The following is a 24,490-nucleotide window of genomic DNA, read 5'->3' as shown; positions in this document are numbered from 1 at the left end:
GAGCCGGAAGCCGCTGTTTTATACCCTCGTCCCATGAAATTACGCGCTGTGATTGGTCAGCTGTTGTGACGTATTACCCCCGAAAGAGATACGTAACAAAGGTGATGGGACAAAATTTGTTTGTTCATTCAACAATTAAACATGTTACTTTTGTGTTTTATTATTTCTCAATAAATTTTCTCAAGCAAAATTATTAAACTTAATAATAATTGTCGTTTTTATAAAAGGTGTTATGTAGTTTTTGCGCCGATACATAAAATATTAGTGTTTGTAAGAAGAAGCATGGCAACGCAGCAATTACTTACAACATTACTAACGATTGTCACACCATCTTGTTGAGTGGAGCACAGTTATAAGTAGAGATAGGAAAGTTAATAATAAGCATGACCTTGAATGCGTACACTACACCCCTACGCGACGGCCGGCTGTATGCGACATGCGGTAGATGGAGGAAAAACATTGAGGCGATTTAATATGTGCTTCACTTTAATATTATGCTTTTTGATCTTAAATGTTAATTATATAATAATAATAATATTACGCAAATTAGAAAACAAAATTTTATGAACTATGCGGGGCTCAAATCCACGACCGGCTGGCGTTCCGTGCCAGTGTTCTCCCAACTGAGCTAACCGTTCAAGTGACGTATCGTCATAAAATCTTGTATGCTTTATTCAACTCTCAGGTTGTAGCTTCATTTATTTGTGTATTAATCCTAGAAGTGGGGGTTATCACTTTAAAAACATAACAAATTGTTTAATATTGACACACTCTTACAAAAATTATCTTGCCCCAAACTAGGCATAGCCTGTACTATGGGTATAAGACAATGATACATTTAATTCAATATACTTACTTAATCATACATAAATTCAAATAAACATACATGACTCGGAAACAAACATTCATATTCATCATATAAATGATTGCTTCTACAGGGATTCGAACCCGGGACCTCTAGCCCAGTAGGTTTACTACTAAGCTAACCACTGGGCTATAGGGGTCGTTAATGCCGCTAGTTTTGAAGATTGTGTGGGTATTGACATTCAATGTTGGTGAAAGTCTTTTGGGAGCTGTGCAATATGCTTATTGATTGGATCGCGTCTGCTTTGCCCTAAGAAGTTTTGTTTTAACTAAACCTCATGCACGTTAGTATATTGTGTCTGTTTTAATGATAATATCCTTTATTATGACCGTTTACTCAAATAATACGCTATCTATTTGTTCTATGTCAAAAGGAACCGCCCTTTAAGTAGCGTTCTTTATTCGAAATTTGCGAAAGGTCGCTTGAACAAAAGCCGGCATTGTGAATCAAGGTTAATTTGAATCATTGTTCTACCAACGAATAATATTATAATATTATTATTTCTCCCGAATTCAACGAGAATAGAGGTTGAAATATATTTTATATTTCGATTGAATTACGTGGTGGAATGCTAAGCCAAGATTTTTACTTGATAACTACAGAACCGACAATTGAAATTCAAATTTCAGTAATAATTTCACGAGTTTTTAATCTTTTGAGTAATATTAATATAAAATTATTTATTATGTAAGCAGCCTCACAGAGCGCCAATCATCAGAATTTTTAAATGTAGATAAAAAATATTTTATCTATAATTCTTGATTTTTTCAAACGCTACAGAAGAAGTTTACGATCATATTAAAGAAGTCTTTTATAAATTTTCCTTATCTATTTTTATATATAGGGCATCTCGAATGTAATAATTTTTCCATCATCTTACACAAATACCCATCATATGAATCGAGTATCAAGGGTCTTTCTTTGCTTTGATAATGTTTAGGTCAACAAAGTATTTTTAATAAACATCAGCTTATGTCTAAAGCTATTTATCTAAATTGGAATTTAAGCAATCTTTAAGGGAACACTTTGTTATATAAGTGTCCGTCTGTCAAGCCCCTATTGATGGTAACTGCAACCTAGCGAAACACTCAAAAGAAAAAGAATAAATCGATTCGCTCGATTGTATGAAACGTGCAGTCATTGATACATTGACAGATGACAGCTATAATCTTGTAAAAATCGGGGATAGCAGAAATCCACTACGTTTTAGCAACTGTTCGCTTTCAAATTTAGGCGGATGATAATTCGTCGCCAATCGCCATACTGTAATAACTACTATTTCAAACTTATGTCAAATGACTGCACGTTTAATACTGAACTAAATTTCAATTTTTGCTTAGGCAGTCCCACCTCTTTGGTAACTGTTTATCACTACAAGATGTATGTAATTTGTTACAGTTTCCTCAAACCTAGTCAAGTAATAAAAGCAATTTCTATTGTACTGAACTTCGAACAATGGTGGCGAAATTAAACATATCCGAATATAATACGTTTACTCACTGTTTACTACAGTAAATATATTTTTAATGGCTTTACAATGTATATAGAGCAAAAGACTTGAAGAGCCTGATATATCTTATGTTGACTGTCGAAACGAATTCGTTACGTCTCGGCACTGAAAATTTTCCGTGTTCGAGATATTCTAACAAACATAATTATGTTATAATTGAATTTGGAACGTGGCTATTACTCCATTATAATACAAAAAGAAATTCAAAGTAAGCAGCTGTGCATTTTCAACTTATTTCCACGTGACTCCAAAGAGAAAAACGGTGAATTGGAAACGCTATGCAAATAGCGGCACCGCCTGCACTGTTATTTCACACTCATTAGAGCGGGTTTTACATGATCGTAATTTTGATTTCGTAATTAAGTTGACTATTTTTAGATACCTGATACAAAGTACCATAGTCATTATTAAGATCACAGTGATATTAAACGAATTCAAAATTATTATTATTAATTGTTATTAAAAAGTGTTACGTCAGCATTTCTGACGTCACAATTGTTGACTTGCTGGTGATCACTCATAATTGGATCATCGAAAGAAAACTGCACGAGTATTTGATCACCTTCGTATATTCCACGTTGGCCGTATTCATTTTATGAACTAATTTCAAGCAAAATAATATAAATGATTTGAGTTTTCTTTAGTGTTAATTTCGCCAATATTTGTCTTTAAACAATTCGATACGTGTTTCGCCTCTACACGAGGCATCATCAGGACGTGTTGTCTCGCCAAAATCTGGCACGAGACTGAATCAAATGAGTTTTTTTTTTTTGCGCCCAAGCAAGGGAATGGGCTACCCTCTATGGCTAGGTGCCTCTAAGCCTACATCGAAGGCGACCTTCTCTTGGGGAGAGAGAGGCGCAAGCGGCACTCCCTATGGAGTTTCCGCTGGGATTCCAATCAAATGAGCCGGAAGCCGCTGTTTTATACCCTCGTCCCATGAAATTACGCGCTGTGATTGGTCAGCTGTTGTGACGTATTACCCCCGAAAGAGATACGTAACAAAGGTGATGGGACAAAATTTGTTTGTTCATTCAACAATTAAACATGTTACTTTTGTGTTTTATTATTTCTCAATAAATTTTCTCAAGCAAAATTATTAAACTTAATAATAATTGTCGTTTTTATAAAAGGTGTTATGTAGTTTTTGCGCCGATACATAAAATATTAGTGTTTGTAAGAAGAAGCATGGCAACGCAGCAATTACTTACAACATTACTAACGATTGTCACACCATCTTGTTGAGTGGAGCACAGTTATAAGTAGAGATAGGAAAGTTAATAATAAGCATGACCTTGAATGCGTACACTACACCCCTACGCGACGGCCGGCTGTATGCGACATGCGGTAGATGGAGGAAAAACATTGAGGCGATTTAATATGTGCTTCACTTTAATATTATGCTTTTTGATCTTAAATGTTAATTATATAATAATAATAATATTACGCAAATTAGAAAACAAAATTTTATGAACTATGCGGGGCTCAAATCCACGACCGGCTGGCGTTCCGTGCCAGTGTTCTCCCAACTGAGCTAACCGTTCAAGTGACGTATCGTCATAAAATCTTGTATGCTTTATTCAACTCTCAGGTTGTAGCTTCATTTATTTGTGTATTAATCCTAGAAGTGGGGGTTATCACTTTAAAAACATAACAAATTGTTTAATATTGACACACTCTTACAAAAATTATCTTGCCCCAAACTAGGCATAGCCTGTACTATGGGTATAAGACAATGATACATTTAATTCAATATACTTACTTAATCATACATAAATTCAAATAAACATACATGACTCGGAAACAAACATTCATATTCATCATATAAATGATTGCTTCTACAGGGATTCGAACCCGGGACCTCTAGCCCAGTAGGTTTACTACTAAGCTAACCACTGGGCTATAGGGGTCGTTAATGCCGCTAGTTTTGAAGATTGTGTGGGTATTGACATTCAATGTTGGTGAAAGTCTTTTGGGAGCTGTGCAATATGCTTATTGATTGGATCGCGTCTGCTTTGCCCTAAGAAGTTTTGTTTTAACTAAACCTCATGCACGTTAGTATATTGTGTCTGTTTTAATGATAATATCCTTTATTATGACCGTTTACTCAAATAATACGCTATCTATTTGTTCTATGTCAAAAGGAACCGCCCTTTAAGTAGCGTTCTTTATTCGAAATTTGCGAAAGGTCGCTTGAACAAAAGCCGGCATTGTGAATCAAGGTTAATTTGAATCATTGTTCTACCAACGAATAATATTATAATATTATTATTTCTCCCGAATTCAACGAGAATAGAGGTTGAAATATATTTTATATTTCGATTGAATTACGTGGTGGAATGCTAAGCCAAGTTTTTTACTTGATTTCTACAGAACCGGCAATAGAAGTTCAAAATTCAGTTATAATGTCACGAGTTTTTAATCTTTTGAGTAATATTAAGTTATAAATATTTATTACTTATAGAAGTTCACGATCATATTATTAAAGAAGCCTATTCTAAATTTTACTTATCTTTATTTAATATACTGGGCGACTCAAATGTAATATTTTTTCCATCAGCTTACACAAATACCCATCATATGAATCGAGTATCAAGGGTCTTTCTTTGCTTTGATAATGTTTAGGTCAACAAAGTATTTTTAATAAACATCAGCTTATGTCTAAAGCTATTTATCTAAATTGGAATTTAAGCAATCTTTAAGGGAACACTTTGTTATATAAGTGTCCGCCTGTCAAGCCCCTATTGATGGTAACTGCAACCTAGCGAAACACTCAAAAGAAAAAGAATAAATCGATTCGCTCGATTGTATGAAACGTGCAGTCATTGATACATTGACAGATGACAGCTATAATCTTGTAAAAATCGGGGATAGCAGAAATCCACTACGTTTTAGCAACTGTTCGCTTTCAAATTTAGGCGGATGATAATTCGTCGCCAATCGCCATGCTGTAATAAGTAGTTATTTCAAACTTATGTCAAATGACTGCACGTTTAATACTAAACTAAATTTCAATTTTTGCTTAGGCAGTCCCACCTCTTTGGTAACTGTTTATCACTTCAAGATGTATGTAATTTGCTACAGTTTCCTCAAACCTAGTCAAGCAATAAAAGCAATTTCTATTGTACTGAACTTCGAAGAATTTCTAATTTGTTTTTTCTAATTTGTTTTTAGCATTAGTTTTTTAGTTTAGTAACGATGTGCATACCTTTAATTTAGATATGTAAATAGTAACACTTATTAATGTTTAACTTTTCGTATATGTAAAATTATGTATCTAGTTGGTAAGCCTTAATAAATAAAGAAATAAATAAATAAATAAATAAATAAATAAATAAATAAATAAATAAATAAATAAATAAATAAATAAATAAATAAATAAATAAATAAATAAATAAATAAATAAATAAATAAATAAATAAATAAATAAATAAATAAATAAATAAATAAATAAATAAATAAATAAATAAATAAATAAATAAATAAATAAATAAATAAATAAATAAATAAATAAATAAATAAATAAATAAATAAATAAATAAATAAATAAATAAATAAATAAATAAATAAATAAATAAATAAATAAATAAATAAATAAATAAATAAATAAATAAATAAATAAATAAATAAATAAATAAATAAATAAATAAATAAATAAATAAATAAATAAATAAATAAATAAATAAATAAATAAATAAATAAATAAATAAATAAATAAATAAATAAATAAATAAATAAATAAATAAATGAATAAATAAATAAACAATGGTGACGAAATTAAACATATCCGAATATGATACGTTTACTCACTGTTTACTACAGTAAATATATTTTTAATGGCTTTACAATGTACATAGAGCAAAAGACTTGAAGAGCCTGATATATCTTATGTTGACTGTCGAAACGAATTCGTTACGTCTCGGCACTGAAAATTTTCCGTGTTCGAGATATTCTAACAAACATAATTATGTTATAATTGAATTTGGAACGTGGCTATTACTCCATTATAATACAAAAAGAAATTCAAAGTAAGCAGCTGTGCATTTTCAACTTATTTCCACGTGACTCCAAAGAGAAAAACGGTGAATTGGAAACGCTATGCAAGTAGCGGCACCGCATGCACTGTTATTTCACATTAGAGCGGGTTTTACATGATCGTAATTTTGATTTCGCAATTAAGTTGACTATTTTTAGATACCTGATACAAAGTACCATAGTCATTATTATGATCACAGTAATATTAAACGAATTCAAAATTATTATTATTAATTTGTGATGTTTTAAAGTGATAACTATCACTTCTGGGATTGATTATTATTACAAGCCAATTATATATGACAAAGAAAGAACCTTCGTATTTTTAATAAAAAGTGTTACATTAGCATTTCTGACGTCACAATTGTTGACTTGCTGGTGATCACTCATAATTGGATCATCGAAAGAAAACTGCACGAGTATTTGATCACCTTCGTATATTCCACGTTGGCCGTATTCATTTTATGAACTAATTTCAAGCAAAATAATATAAATGATTTGAGTTTTCTTTAGTGTTAATTTCGCCAATATTTGTCTTTAAACAATTCGACACGTGTTTCGCCTCTACACGAGGCATCATCAGGACGTGTTGTCTCGCCAAAATCTGGCACGAGACTGAATCAAATGATTTTTTTTTTTTTTTGCGCCCAAGCAAGGGAATGGGCTACCCTCCGGGATAACGACGGGAGGGAGGTGGTGAATGCTCATGCATACCAACGCAGCCTAAGTCTGCGTTGGTTATGTGGGACTCACGTGAAAACCTAGGTGCCTACCCACTAAACACCACCTGCAGTTGGCTTTGGGCAGGTGCCCTCTAAGCCTACATCGTAGGCGACCTTCTCTTGGGGAGAGAGAGGCGCAAGCGGCACTCCCTATGGAGTTTCGAGCCGGAAGCCGCTGTTTTATACCCTCGTCCCATGAAATTACGCGCTGTGATTGGTCAGCTGTTGTAACGTATTACCCCCGAAAGAGATACGTAACAAAGGTGATGGGACTAAATTTGTTTGTTCATTCAACAATGTAAACATGTTATTTTTGTGTAGTATTTGCGCCGATACATAAAATATTAGTGTTTGTAAGAAGAAGCAAGGCAACGCAGCGATTACTTACAACATTACTAACGATTGTCACACCATCTTGTTGAGTGGAGCACAGTTATAAGTAGAGATGGGAACGTAATTAGAATGACCTTGAATGCTTAGGTCTGATTACTTCTAAAACTATGTAGATATATTATTACGTTGATCCCATTTTTACCCATGCGTCCATTCCTAATTTCGCTTGTCCGTGGCAGCATTTCATCATCGTCGTCAGTCGGACATCGTCCAATGCTGGACAAAGGCATCCCCCAATAATCTCGATCGGTCCTGCGCTGTCCTCATCCATCGTATTCCGGCGATCTGGACCAGATTCTTCTTAGATGTTTACCAGTTGGAGGCTAGGTCGTCGCCTATTTCTGCCGTGAAGAAGTAATGTGTAAGCATTATTGTGTTTCGGTCTGAAGGGCGCCGTAACTAGTGAAATTACTAGGCAAATGAGACTTAACATCTTATGTCTCAAGGTGACGAGCGCAATTGTGAAGCCGCTCAGATTTTTTGGCTCTTTCATTTTTGGGTCTTTCCTGAGCGGCAGCGCATTGTAATGGGCGTATTTATTATCATCAGCTGAACGTCCTGCTCGTCTCGTCCCTTATTGCTCTGAAAAAACAGAGCATATAAATTTAAAAAAGAAAACCCATTCGTACTGGACGGGCGAGATTCAAACCGGGGCCCTCTGGTGTCAGTCAACAGTTCTAACTATTGTGCCAGCGATGCTTTTTAAAGTTGAAGACGTCGTACGATTTAATGCAGATTCTATTTATCTAAAACTTAACTCAGTTTTTTGAGATAATCTCAACTAAAGCCATAATTCACGGAAACTTTGCGTAAGAAAAACTTGGCTAACATAAAATTAAATGAATTTGACGCCTTATAGATTTATATTTTCGAATTCCATGAGATGTTTTGGTCTGTGGCGAGAATATATGAAAGAACATTAATGCATTATTCTAGACCGACTGTGGAACAAACTTTAAAAGTAAGCTTGTATGAGAGGTTTCAAACAACTTGAAGAACCATGAGAATTAAAGGCTTACAATGATGGTAACTTAGATTAAGGATTGGTCTCCGCTGCGCTCCAGCCGGCAGTCTCTAGTCTCAAAGTGCGGCAACCTTTAATAAGCCCATGTGTAACGTTGACGCTACATATTCTGTTTATTATTAATTGAAACTAAAATGCCTGGTTGCTGTTGTAAAACTATATAAAAATAAGACTACAAGAAAGAAGAAAGATACTGGGATCACATATCATCAGTAACCATTTTGTATTTTATTAATTTCAATGTAAAATAACACGAGGCGTATATTTCAAAATTTGAAAGATGGAATGAAATTGTTGTGCCAGATGGAACTAAAATCGTTGTAATCAGGAAACTGTGTGTGCTAATGAACACGAACACGAAACACTAGTAAGCATCAGTATTATGATGTATTCTTTCGTTCGTTCATAATATTAATACAACTGCTCCATCTTCTTAGAGTGATGATTCAAATGAAAATGATACTGAGAGTTATATTATACATAACTTAGAAGAAAATGTAGTCATAATGATAATAAATATTTACTATATGATTCACCAAGCTTGTGAATATATATAGTAAATAGTTAGATATATAGCTGGTTTTGTGGTGAGATCTCTATGTCACCATTTTAAATGCATGGGTTACATCGACTTCTTAACTGTGAATAGTAAGTTTGAGTACCGCAATTACTTAGCACACAAGATGGAGGCAGCAATCAATCGACATAACTTAACTTAATAATTAAGACACTTAACTTAATCATTCAATATATAAACATTGACAACGTTTCCGTAAACAGTCTTATAGCAAAGAGCCTCGACCATCATCTCAAGAGGCTCTCACTTAATAACTGGATAAAGGGTCAGTTACAGAAAGCAGCTGTTTTGGGAACGGCACGCATCGTGCGGAAGTTTCTCAGTCTGTCGCCCTAACCACCGGCGGAATTGTCGTGAACCAACGTCGGCGGGACTCTATTTTTTATATTTATATTTGAAATATTGTTTTTTATAAATATGTTATATATTTAAATGTAGAAAATAAGATAAAATTATAATAAAGATATTAATAATAATATGACTTAATAATTAATAACGCTATTTATATTTAAAAAAATAATAAAACTTAAATAATCTAATTAAATTAATTAATTACAAATAGAAAATATCATTAAGAGTTAGACGCCTGGATAACTCTTTTATGAGTTTTTGTGCCGCTGAACCCCAAGAACCCATCGTCTCCACCCCAAAGGGAACAAATATGTATCCATCACCGAGTGATGCATATTTCCTCCGCTTTAGGTTTTCGGCAGTTTCCGCAGCTGCATCTCCCGCTCTAGATGAATATGAGAGGGGGCTAGCATGTCCACACAAGTCGCATCCCACACCAATGGCTTTCCACGACTCCAAGGAATCAACGTCATGCCATCAGGCCTCTCACCATCATCACGTGAAATTCCATTCGGCTCTAGGATAGCCGGCACGTTGACGGTAGTAAAGGCCCAACGCAAGATGTCGTTTAAGGCGGCATGGCGTGAGAGACTGCACTGCGGCGGCAAGATAAGCCATGGTAACCAAGGCTGTCTACATTGCCTACGCAGCGGCACATATGGGGAATTGTTCTAGGGATACCCAGGCGTAAACCAACTGCGATTGATAAGCTGGAATTATCGAGAAGTGTCCCTATGTTACTCGAAGGAGTCGCCTGAAGCCAGTACCCTGAATCTCGTTCGCTAACAGCAATAAAACGATCCTGATCCGAAATATTGTGACTTGTAATAATATTCTTTTGTGAATGAGTTTGCACTGTGGCTCACCCCAAAGCTTTTGTGATCACATGTTTAAAGGGTAATTTTCATTTGGACAGGTAACTTTCCAAGCATTTTTAGTAGTTTCCGCATACACCAGTGGCAGGGACCCTAATGACGGGGAGATAATTTTATCATATAATGTGCTGAAACTGGGAAACAGAAGATAAGAATGCTGGTAAGGATATACTAGATATTTTTCTGATGCCAATTCCACCAAAACGAATGGGCAGAGAAGATTGGCACCAAGAAATATCAGACGGTGAACAATATAATAATTTTGATAGTAAATTTCGTAGAGAATCGTCCAACTTGACAAAAGTATCTCATGATTCCAAAGAGGGCAACATTGGAGAACATAAGGTAGCTTGGGGACAAAAAGACAAAACCGAATTATATGATAGGCCATGTGGGAATGTATGCATAGTAAGCGGTCTGAATATTGTTCAAATTTTGAATTTTGTTCATTTATATATGCTTAGAAAGACTCTTCCAAAATTGGTGCACCTAAAAGGCGAAGAGATTGCTTTTCTATAATTTTTAAATTTGGGGCAATAATGTTGAATTGTTTAATTATCGCATCTCTACTATCAAAAGGTACCAAATCTGAGATAAAAAGTTCACACTTTGAAAAATTACTCATTGGTGCGCGGAATAGGATTCGATCTTGGTAGGTTCAGATTGTAAACTTAATTTGATACTGCTCAGCCATCCGTCACTCGAAAATAAAACTTAAATAAAATAATTGCATAATATGACAAATTACAGATCGTGAGGATCATTGAGGTCATCATTACTATTCTGACTTTCGCCTTTTTGCAAAAAACAAATCAAATCAAATCAAAACCAGTTTGTTCAAATAGGTCACGAAAATGACACTTATGAATGTCAAAAAAAAAAAAAATCTTATTGAATCTACCGCTACTTCGTAAAGGGTTGCTAATGAGAAGAAGTAGCAAGAAACTCATTTCCACTCATTTATATCAAGATTTACAGATCATTTCAATTAAAATATAATATGTAAAATGTAAAATGATGCAACAAACACACTCAAACGTCAAATATAAATATAAAAAATAGAGTCCCGCCGGCGTTGGTTCACGACAATTCCGCCGGTGGTTAGGGCGACAGACTGAGAAACTTCCGCACGATGCGAGCCGTTCCCAAAACAGCTGCTTTCTGTAACTGACCCTTTATCCAGTTATTAAGTGAGAGCCTCTTGAGATGATGGTCCAATATTTATACAGTTTATTGTCATGGAACTTGACAGCGTGACACTGACGCGGTGGTAAACGTATATGGCCTTTAAAGGCCACTTGAAATTGCTTCATTTCGCTTACCTACTCACGTTGTAAGCGTTATTATTTCAAAATTTTAAGAAGGTAAATACTTCTAATTAAATAGGAACATTAATATTGTATTATTGACTTTAGTAATAAAGCCCAGGATGAAGAATATACGCGCCCAAATTGTGTAGCCATAGACCTACTAGGATCAAATACTATAGCTTAATCTGACTAAACTTGAACAAGCAAATCTAATGATAGAGAAGAAAACGAACCAGGTTTTCAAATTACAACAGTGTGCCAGACACTAAAAGAGAAAAAATAAGCGCTAGATCAAATTATCACGGTTCACCAGGACCTCAACGAGAATTCTATTAATTCCAATCCATAGCGCGCGTACAGCTTGGGTGAATCGATTTCTGTTATCTACATACGCATCCGAGTTAGCGAATGTATTTAACAGTACCTTACACATAGAGTCTAAGCACTCATTTACAATTATTAGTTTAGTTTATTCGTATTTGTTTCAAATGAAATACACAATATTTTTGGGATATTAAAGTATTTATGATCATCTTTGTCGTATGAACGTATACTGCTAATGAATCTTTGAATATGACAATTACTTTACTAATTTTTGTCAACAACTTATGTAAATCAAAATTTGTGAACTGGTTTGGTTCAATAATTAAGTAATTTAGTACAAAACGGACTCCTATTTCCTCCCCTCTCCCTCCCTTTCCCCACATCTTTCGATTAATCATCCCCTTTAATTATTGTGTATGGAAGTATGTCTACATATCTGTGTATTTATTATATTAACTAGTCATTAATTCTAAGATAGCTATAAGCTAGTATGAAAGTTCATATTTAACAAAAAATAGCCAGGATGTTCCCAGTTTTCCTGGACTCCTTCCCTAAGACCGTAATAATGTATTAGCTTACAAGTTTAATAAAGTATGATCCTCCAACTCGTAAATAAGTTTTCTGATACCTACATATAAGGCCTTAATTGTTAATTGCTGTAATATATAGTCAGCTCTTATGTAAATAAAGAAATTTGTAATTTTCATTTTTTTTGTCAAATACTTTAATTGGTAGTTTATACATGCTTTTATTAGCTACACACGTATGTTGTTACGTAAATGAACATTTGAATATGATTTTCAACCACTTTAAAATTTTGGATTAAATCGAACCTTTACACACTTGATGACTACAGTGGCTTTCTGCCATGAAGCCGTGATGTGTAAGCATTATTGTGTTATTGTGTGACGAGCGCAATTATAGTGCCACTCGGATTTTTGGATTTCTCAAGAAACCTGAGCGGCACTACATTTTAATGGGCAGGGCGTATCAATTGGGCCTTTCAATCAATCAGTTGAACGTGCCGCTCGTCTCGTACCTTACTGTCATTAAAGAAAATATGACATTACACACCGGGCGATTATACCGATGTTTCCCCCCTATTCAAGCGTTTTTAAGCATTTGCACGACACATCATTTATAATTCTGCTTAATCCAAGTGAGTGAATTCTTAGTGAATGAATTTGTAATGTTAAGATTGATGATTTGTTCTCCCTCCTTCCTCATCCACCCTATTTTTACATTTAGATGTAGAGCCGCTTTTAATTTGATTCATACCTATTCTACAAAATGCAGCAGTTTTCTTTATTATATCACAATGGAATAAATGTTTCAATCACCATTTTTTATGTAAGATTAAGTATATTTAGAAGTAGTATCATAATTCCATCAAAAACATAACTTGTAAGAAACCAAGTCTCGCAACTCAGTTCTTCTACCATAAAAAGTTGTGATATCCATGTAATTCGAAGTCTGTCAATTTGTTTGGTCCCTACGGGTCCTTAAGGGACCCTTTGTCTTGAGTTATAACTAACTATAAATATAGTATGTTTCAGCATCTTTGCACTCTGCAGACTTATCTATAGGTACATAAGATACTCATTTTAATCTAAATCGTAAATCGCAAGTAATCTTAAGACTTAGTTAAATGTACAGTCTTTAGCAAAAGTGACTTTAATATTTCCAGTTTCATATCCTCCATTAAATTTACCTTATAAAAAATTAAACATGTTTATTATTAACAATCTATATACAAATAAATTGTAGAGTCGGTATTTTTGTTCGGTTATACTGCAGAAATTACTGAGTTGATCCGAATAATACTTATAGCATTATATGCAGCGTGTTTCGGAGAAAGTTTTAATGAAAGATATGTTGTTATTTACTTAGAACAACCTTAATTATAATCGCAATACAAATAATTGAGTCAAGCAATTGAGATGAGTCGGCGTGGGGTACTTAATTTATTTGGCAAAAGAACGCTTCGCCGGGTCAAATATATCGTATATCGTATATCGCCAAATACCATCGAAAAATATACATATTTTATATTAGTACAATATGAATAAAGCAGAAGGTCAGAAGACTCTCATAAATCAATTTATTCTGAAAACAAAATAATATGATAAGCACAGTGGTAAAGTTTTACCAGTGGGAGGCCCTTTTGAACAGGAATGCCGGCTAGATTATGGGTACCACAACGGCACGTTTTTCTGCCGTGAAGCAGTAATATGTAAACATTACTGTGTTTCGGTCTGAAGGGCGCCTTAGCTAGTAAAATTACTGGGCAAATGAGACTTAACATCTACAAGCGTAGTTGTAGTGCCACTCAGAATGGTTGGGTTTTTCAAGAATCCTGAGCGGCATTGAATTGAAATGGGCAGGGCGAATCATTTACCATCAGCTGAAGGTCCTGTTCGTCTCGTCCCTTATTTCAATAAAAAAAAATTGAATTGTTATCCAATCATGACCTGCACAATAGGAATATTGAGATTAACGAGAGCAGATGAAGTAGACGATATGCTTCCTTTATGCCATCGGATTGAATGACTTTCTGTAAACAATGATAATGCGTTTCCTTTAAGCGCCGCATCGAACTCGTCGACCTCAAAAGATAATAGAAAACGAAAATCATTTTCTAAATGGTCCATTGAATTTTCTATTAACGTCAGATTTCAATTATGAACCTCGCTTACAAACGTAGAAATACTTCCAGTATAATTTGTATATTTCCACGTAGTGACGATTTGATTAAATATTGTGAGAAAATTATATAAATAACTATCTGATGCTCGCTACTTCATCCGCGTAGATAAAGCGTTCTTAAAAATAATAAGCAAGTTCGGAATTGAAGATTATCTCATGTCCTATTCCAGTTCCAGTTCCCGTTTTTGCTCCCGTTCCCAACATATTATATTCATCTTATTTTGAGGTAGATTGCTATGGCAAACTAAACCTACTATTGGTATAGTTATAGCTCATCGACTTTCAAATTTCATCAATCAAATTTCAGGTTTTGGCAAATCCCACGGATTATTCCGGGATAAAATGTAGCCTATATCCTTTCCCAAGCTCTAGCCTATCACGGTACCAAATTTCATTAAAATCGGTAAAGTAGCTCCGGCGTAAAAGCGTAATCAACAAACATACATTCACATTTATAATATTAGTAGGGATGTAAATTTAGCTGTAAGCGATATCTTGGTGAAGATCTTAATGATTTTTTATAAATCTCTAGCCTTTGACTGTACTTACATTTTTGTGAAAAATAAAGTCTTAAAACGGCTCACCTGACATCAATTATTGACACCAATTGCCTGGGCTGGATAGAGTAATAAGATTAACTGATACGCATAATGAATGAATTAAGAGGCTGAATGTGAAAATAGCTCAATAAAATAAACTACCAGCCTTTCGCAAATCATTAAATGACACGAGAATAGAAACAAATTTTAATTATAATATCATATAATGCCTCTTGTTGGGATTACTGCTAAAACTCTATTTTTCTCCAATTGCCTATTTCACAGGAATATTATAACGTCAATTTTGTATTTAAAGTGGTCTAAGGGGGCGTACAATTTGTAAATATATTACCAAACATCTTTTAGAATCGTCAACTCTCACCTACGGTGCTTCCAGTTCGTCGCCAATCACCAATGTCTGTTCAGTTTTTAAATTCAAATTATGTTCGTTTATTCGACGTATTGCAACATTTGCAACTCTTTAGCGAGGCAAGCGATGGCTGATTCATACGTCATGCTCTTGATCGGGCTCTGCTTCTGGCGCCAGGTCGGTCGTATCGTCGAGGATTTTTTTATGTTTTTATCGATAACAAACCATTATAATTCAGAAGTTATACTTATTATAAGTATACTTATTTACAATGATTTCAGTTCGTTCGTACGTTACGTACGTTCGGAGTTTTTTTTATTATTAATCACTTCTTTTTTTAACTTATACGAGTAAGTGAAAACGTTTGAGTAATTTTGATGCATCACTTTACATACATCGTGTAAAATGCTGAAACTATGAATATATCAAATAGTGTCAATGCCTTTCTTGCAACATCTTCTCATTAAGCTCAATTCTCATTAAGCTCAATTTTTTTCCAAGTAGTGGTAAAATCAATTTTGTTAGTGTCATTCAGACCTAATTGAATAAATTATTTTTCTTTTTTCCTTGTGATTTCGCTGATGTGACAGACAAAATGATTGCGCCTAAAGACGCAACAAGACATTTCAAAAATCAATCTTTTTCAAAGGTATATAAAACTTCAGGTTTGCGCGAAGACTTAACTAACAAAGTCAATTATTGTGCTATTTAAATGGGTCACAGTAAAACGTAGCTAATGAAATATTTATTGCCATAAAACCGTTTATATAAAAAATACTCACGAGAAAGTATTTATCGCTGTACGTCAATAGAAGGCAATATATCAATTTCGAGTTTCCGTAGTAGTACGTTATCCGACATCCGTATAGGACGTTAGTATCAGGAAAAATACAGAGAAGTTGTTAATCGATACTCGACTTGGCAGCTGCCAATACCTTCCTCAGCAAAAGAGAATATTACAAGGTTCTGTCGTAGCACCACAGCTATCAACTACATGAACCAGAGGTCTTTTATGAGTACTAGCATAGTTGATTGTCAATCGCTTCCATTATCGTTTATAAAGACTTGTTTCTGCTTTTGACTTGGCCCTCTTTAAAATCATATTGGTAGTAATAATAACAATATATTTAACAGTGCAAAACATTGTATACAATGGTGTTATAAGACAATAATAAGCTTACAAGTTTTGCTAGCACTATACCTAGCATGCAAATATTTGACTAGTTACGATTACTAAGATTAGAATTTCTTGTCCATAAATTATAGACTATAGAAATTATAAGTATTTAACCAATTATATAATTTATTTTAAAATAAAAACAAACATCTAAAAGTCATCCCTAATTACATCAACATCCGATCTAAAACACATTCACTCGCAAGTACTATAGCCGTGAATAAATGTAAACAAATATGGTTAAACGAAGAGTGCCGATATTGGTTTTCAGTTAGAGACAATCTCAAGCTTCACTTCAGAGTGTTATATTCCGAATTGACATTCAAATTACATAATATCGAGTTTGACATTTTAGACAATAAAGCGCGGGAATTAGCCAATAGACTAGTACAAGAAAAATATCAAATACAGTCTAGAAAATTGACACAGCTATTACGGGATAGTCAAAACAATAACTCCTATCACGATGATGCAAAAACACGGTCCACCAATTCTATACGCGCGTCAAAAATCTATCAACAACACAACTTTCTCCCCCTGAAATTTCATTACTGCAAAAAGGCCTTAAATACAATATCAGACCGGGTCTTAACCAAAAAACCCTTGATACATTGGCAGTAGATTCAGAAGTGGTGTGTGTTAGAAGTCAACAAGATATGGCCGTTAGATATCAAATTTCGACCCTTTTGAAAAAACCATCGTGTACCAGTGTATAACCAGAACACTTCAGATAAACATGTTTTTACTTCTTTACAAAATAAACTAAATCAAGAAAATTTAGTCATTTCAAAAGCCGATAAAGGTTATTGCATTGTTATTCTAAATAAAAACGATTATGAACAGAAAGTAAATGATATAATACAAACCGACGATTTTGAACGTCTGAACTCGGACCCCACTAAAAACTTTACTCCAGAATTAAAAGAGTCCATTAAAAAATTGTCATTTATTTCTCCAAGTAAATTAAAATACGTAGTTCCCATGAACCCACGACCTATACGGTTTACCTAAAATTCACAAAGAAAATAATCCTGTCCGGCCAGTAGTTTCTTATATCGGTGCCCCGACGTATGACCTTGCCAAAAACTTAATGTAATAATAAAAAACAAATCATTATTCAATCCTCAGTATAGTTTGAAAAATAGTCTAGATTTGATAAATAAAGTAAAAAATACCAACCTTCCACCAAATGCCAAATTATTGTCTCTCGATGTAGATAGTTTATTTACCAATGTTTTATATGAACAAAGTTTAATTATCCTTGAAAAACAGAGGATACATCCCGGTGAAAAGGATGACATCATCAATCTTACTAGGTTATGTATGAAACAAAATTATTTTAAATTCAAAAATCAATTCTATCGCCAAAAGGAAGGATTAGCAATGGGATCACCATTAAGTCCAATTACACGTTGACGACATAATAATTTGCTGGACAGGCACCGAACGTCAAATCGTCCTATTCATTAATAAAATTAATAAGATTCATCCAAAAAAAAGTTTAAATTGGAATTCGAATCAAAACAATCTCTAAATTTTTTGGATTTAACATTAACAAGAGTAAATAATAAATTAGAATTCCAAATCTATAGAAAACCGTCATATACAGATATTGCTATTCCCGCGTTATCTTGCCACCCCGTACAACATAAACTAGCGGCCTTCCGCTGCTATGTTCACAGATTAATGTCAGTCCACTGTCCCGTGACAGCTTCGCGAAGGAACTTAATACAATATACCAAATCTCGGTTTCCAACGGCTATACAAAACAGTTAGTGAACAAATTAATTAAAAATAAACAAAAACATTTAATTAATTCAGAACTTTATCCCGTCCCACAACAATCAAATACCAAATATGTGGGTAGTTTGACATATATTGATCCAATATCGGATAAAATAGCTAAAATATTTAGGAAAAACAATATTAATGTGTCCTTCCGAACGAATCACAATGTCAGTCGGATATGTAATGGCAAAGATCGATTAAATAATTCTGAAAAATCCGGCGTTTATAAACTAAGTTGTGACACTTGCAACGGGGTATATATAGGTCAAACCGCGAATTATCGCGGATGCCCTTGTGCCCCTCGTTCCGCCCCGAAGGCTGCTAATAAGCAGACTTCCAGGCCACCAAAACAAAGGCCACCTCTGGCCTCTAACACCCAATCCCATTTTCCTCATATGAGGAATAAAACTGTCGGGCCCCAACTCTCCACCTCATGGAGACAGTCAGCCCCTCCCTCTCAGGCATCCAATGTCTACTCCCGCCCCGCCCCGGCCACCTTCAGTGGCCCCAGGCGGGCAGTACCTCCCCAGGCTCAGTCACAGGTGCAAAGCACCCTGAAAGACCTGGAAGAAATCTACGCCTCACTAGGCGAAGTCGACATTCAAGAAATATCCGTCCTGGCACGGAAACTCAGGATGGCTAAGTCCTCCAAGGAGCGCCTCTTTGCGCTGGCGGACCTTGTAATACCTAAAGCGCTTAACGCTTACCACATAGTGCGGTACGAGTGAAGCCTAGGGGCGTATCACTCGATCTAACCAAATCACTATTTTCAAATTTCTCCTCTTTCAATCTTTCGTCTGACCTGGATTGACAGGTACCAGATACATGTAGCCTCACCTCCCGTTTGTGATCATCCTTCTGATGTCGCCAAGTCTCTATTAGACAGCACCTTCTGTGCATTCCCAGCGAACACTCCCTACGGAGTGCCGCTTGCGCCTCTCTTCCCCGAGAGATGGTCGTTGGTTGATACAAGCCGTGCTAATAAGTGTGGCAGCCTCGCAATTTTCAAACGAGTGGTCCTATCTAACTTTGATATTATAAATCCGAAAGGTGGTGAGGATATGTAGATGTTTTTACCCATTTACGCAATAACTACTCATCGGCTTTTGACGAAACATTTCAGTAATGTAGCTTAGACATCAGACTAATTAAGTGGCTATAAATGATAAAGATAATGTTTAATTTGGCCATTATATAACGATAAGTATTAATCAATAAATTTATTAATTATTAATAGCTTATTTATTATTTATTGATAAATAATTTATTATTCACAATAAAAAATAACCTTTTGCGGTCGGCTCTTCGTCAATCGTCTAATTACGAAAAACGAAACACAAAAATTGAACGTACTTAGTTCGGATAATAAACAGGTAGCTTGTTAGTTCATGAATGGTTTTTTCATAATAATAATCATTTTAAATAAGATCGGTTAAGCGTCTCTAGGAACCTTAAACAATTTAAATTTGGATCGCGATGTTAAGGTCATTGCTTTACTTATGTATCTGCATTTTTAAAACATCACTCGTTGAAAAAATCTCGCGCGTTTGTGAGTCTCTACTGAATAACCCCGTTCATGTGGCAATCGCGCGTACTTACGATTTCAATATCTACGTGGAGTGAAGCAGACTATGGGGTACGTTTTATGTTTTTTGATAAAAACCTAAGTTTTATCATTTTAATTACAATCCAGACTTAGGCTACTAAGCAATTTAAATTTAAGTTTATTTATTAACCAGAGTAAAACTAAAAAAGTGTCCATTAGCACTATAATCTTATCGACCCTATTAAGGGGAAGACACTGTTTTTGTATTCTTTACACTTAGTACGTGTTAGTTTCCCTTTTTAACTTTTTATGCACTTTGATACACTACATTAACTCAAACAGTTTAATTCTTTTGATTCCTCTACCTAGGTTCGTGTTGTCGAGGTAACTGTATGTAGTATGGGGTAAGTGATCTGCAAATTTTACGATTAAGCAAATTTATATTCAGGCAGAATTTGATATTATGTATTTGAAAACATGTTAATATATTTCTGTATAAAGATGAATTGGATCTGAGCAGATGTTTTGGGTTTAATTCTTCAAAAATTCATCGTTGTTTTTGCAGTGCAGGAAGAATGATGTAGATGTTGCACGATGTACCAGTTTGTGGCATTATAAGAATTACGTGTAGATTTTGTGTAAATAAAGAGTTGAAAAATCATGTATTTTATTCCATACAATAATTTGATAGAATAATTATGGATAATGTTACATTCGGAACGCTGGCCATGTGGTCAAAGCCCCGAGAGGTTCCTGTATTGTCTATAAATTACATTTGTATATTATTAATCCCAGAAATGAGAGAAATCATTAAAATATATCAATGTGTTGTATGCAATTATATTGATAGCAGATATTGTAACTCTCAAGGGATTTATAATGTTGGAGTTTTTCAGAATTTTCAGTTAGTATTACTTTTTTTTATATTTTAGTAGCACTAATCTACTCTGCTTGTCTTGCAGTGACTTCTTTCAGGGTGCTCAAATTCCAATTCTAATTCAAATATTTTTCAAAAATCACTTATTGAACGTCCAAAACCACCCATTCAAAATAGAATGCCTCAGACCTGAGAAGAACGGGCGCAAGAAACTCAGCGGGTTTTTTTTTATAAAAATATGGATGACAATGTAATATCGTTTAATAAACATTTATAAATAAAGAGCCTGAGGGTGTTCGTTTTATTCCAAGTCTATGGTATTATTAAGAAAATCATTTATGCTATAGTAATCTTTCCCACACAAACGTTTTTTAACAATACTTTCAAATTTCGTAACACATTTGTTTTGAACATTTCCTGGGATGATATTGTAAAAGCATTCACATCGCCCAATAAAAGACTTACTAACTCGACTTAACCGAGTTGTAGGCATAACAAGTTTATGTTTGTTCGTCGTGTTAACAAAATGATTTTCACAGTTTTTAGTAAATTCCTCAATGTGCTTATGAAAATATAGAACATTATCAAGAATATATTGAGAAGCAAAAGTCAAAATGTTTATTTCTTAAAATTTTTCTTTAACTTTACATTTATAACTAACGGTTTGATATTTATAATAAACATTGTTTCTCTTTCTATATATAACCTATAATACTTTTCTCGCTAGTCGAGGTGAAAAGTTGTATGTTTCACACGAGAGCAATTTTTTTTTTCTCGTGCGCTTAAATCACTCGCTACGCTCGTGGTTCAATTCTACACTACTTCGCCAATTCGTGATTTAAAGTCAGCAGCAAAAAATAACTTTGCTCACTTGTTGAACAAATAACTATTGTATTACTTGTGACCGACAAGAGTGGTGTTTTAAAATTATTGCAAGTACATAATATTATTAATGGAAGTATTATTTAATTAGATCATTAAAACTCATATTATATTAGATTAGGGAAACATCTTCAAATTAGTTTTAATAATATAACATAGATGACTTTCTTAATGATTAATGATTGCGGACGTCACTGACCGCCGGAAGTTACCGAACCCGCGCCTCACATCACCGCGAAAATGTGACGTAGATTTAAGTTATATAAATATGTATGATAGATTATAAGGTATTTATTTTATGGGCCTTGTAGCCTGAAATAAAATGATTTATTTATTATAAAGCTTTAAATTAATAAATAAACTTATTTTAACCTTGATATTAAAGTAAACTACCATAATTTTAGAAATATATTTATTTAAACTTCACGAAGCTACATCAGTTCGTAAAGGGGCTTTGGCATGGGGAAAATATATAAGAAACTCCCAGTCCATCTTTTAAATCATATAACAACATATACAGTCATTTATCACTCACGGACATTTTTTCTGTATAATATACATCCAACAAGTTGAGGAATCTTTAATAAATTTTATTTATGTTGAAAAACTTAAATTACACTTACTAGCCTCATTTAATATTCACAAAGGGTGACACTATTAGATTATTAAGAGATACTTGTAGGGATAATAATATCTGAACAGAAAAAAGTAGAAAATAACGAATAATTATTATAACAGTTAAGTACTTAACACGTGTCCGTTCGGTGCAGCAGCTACCAACCAGCAGCGCCAACCGAAACCTTCACTGACCTGTATAAATACCAGTTGACAGTCTGTTCCATATTATGTTTGACATCATTTCTTTGTGTCTATTTATTATAATTATAAGCGCCACTCATGAGCGTCCAGAGAACTTATTTTGAAGTAGAAAACAAATTTCTGCGAAGGAACGTACAATACTCAGAAGTATTTTTGCATTTTGAATTAATTTCGTCCGTTTTCCGTGCTATTTATACTTTATAAATAATTTTTTTTTTGTAAATTGTTTCCCACCATCTATCGATGTTGTCTGCGGTTGTCATCACTAGTTTTAGTACCGCAGACTCTCGCGACATGGCCAACGGCACCAAAATGGTGAATATCAAACAGGCACCAAAGCACTTTTACAGCCGCTAGTCCAGTGGTATATAGTAGAGGTCAATGGACACCTTAGTAGACTTAGGTTGGCAAAGCTAGCTCGAACAGCCAATCAGGAACAAGCCTCTGTTGGATGTATTTTTAAAATACTAATAAGCTACTTTTTGGGTTTAGGATATCAAAACATAACTCTTTTAACTTTGAATTACTTACAAATTTTATTCACTATTTCTTACTTCTTTAAAATTAATAAATAATAACCTGAAAGCTTAATAATCTAATACGCTCGTCCATTATCCCAGTCATTTCACTAGCTAAGGCGTCTTTCAAAGCAAAATACAGTAATGCTTGCATATTAAAACCTATCCAAAGAAGCCTTCTTGGCAAGTTTAACGTATACCAGCTATAGAATTCTCACATTATATCTATCTCTACGTAACAAACCCGAAATTATACAGTTTAATATTATAACTAGGAAATTAATAATTCTATTGTAAGAACACCCATTTAAATATGCTAAGGATGGGTCAGAATACTAATTTCCAAATTAGACTTCATAGAACATCCGTACATAAAGTCACCGCACAAACCGAGTGAAGGCACGACCGGTCCTCCTGGCAACTCGTGCATTACCTAAATTACAATATGCAATTTTATCTCCTATATTTATGCTGTTTCAGCGTATAATAGCGTACAAGGGTTTATTATACGGGTATAATGAACTGCTGTGCGTAGTAGAGCAAACATGCCGGTCAAATATTAATTCAGGTCACATTTGCCGCTTCCAATGTCCGTGTTTGCTGAGATACAACTTTCGAGCATCGAATTTAGAATGGTTCACTTTGGGCATTGTGTATTTGACTATTTATGTTAATTTAATCTGACATGCAAACGGCTCATACAGATCCCGGAGTTAGAATAAATAACGACGGATATCTGGATGACAAATTTCGATGTTAATTAAGTTTACATCTCTGTATTTATAATACACACAGTTTGCTTATTAGCTCTCGTAATTGTAAGCAAATTGTTGGTGAAACAATCATTATTATGAATATGATTGATAATACAACTTGGAATGGATAGGTCTTTTCATCCGTACTTCCAAATGATTAAGGTTCTCGTATACTGTACAGGATTATTGGGCTGTTATGGTTTTAGCTCAGCCATCAACGGGCGACTACGTAGTGTTAATTATGCACGAAAAGAAAGACGCCTTTTTCTTACACGAAGAAGTAATGTTCAGACATTTTTGTTTTTTTAATGAAGGGCACAGTAGCTCGTAAAATTATTGGGCTAATGAGACCAAAAATCTTACGTCTCAAAGTAACTAGCACATTTGCGTTGCCACGCTATGTGGTTTTCAACAATCAGGCAGGGCTTATCACTAACTGTTAATTGAATGTCCTGCTCCTCTTGTCACTTCTCATAATAAAAAGTGTGTATCTCAGCGCCGACGCATGACTGGGGTTTACTCCACAA

The 24,490-nt window shown here is 34.3% G+C and overlaps 1 long non-coding RNA gene across 1 annotated transcript in view; it reads right to left on the bottom strand.

Moving 5' to 3' along the window:
- The window catches only part of LOC126977442 (uncharacterized), a 255,245-nt gene that overhangs the window by 196,748 nt on the left and 34,007 nt on the right, over positions 1–24,490 (bottom strand). The gene's annotated exons all lie outside the window — the stretch shown is intronic.

The sequence above is a fragment of the Leptidea sinapis genome, chromosome 45, assembly GCF_905404315.1.
Source record: "Leptidea sinapis chromosome 45, ilLepSina1.1, whole genome shotgun sequence".
Taxonomy (NCBI): Eukaryota; Metazoa; Arthropoda; class Insecta; order Lepidoptera; family Pieridae; genus Leptidea; species Leptidea sinapis.
Note: the sequence above shows the minus strand (reverse complement) of the source record. Positions and strands in the feature narration are given on the sequence as shown.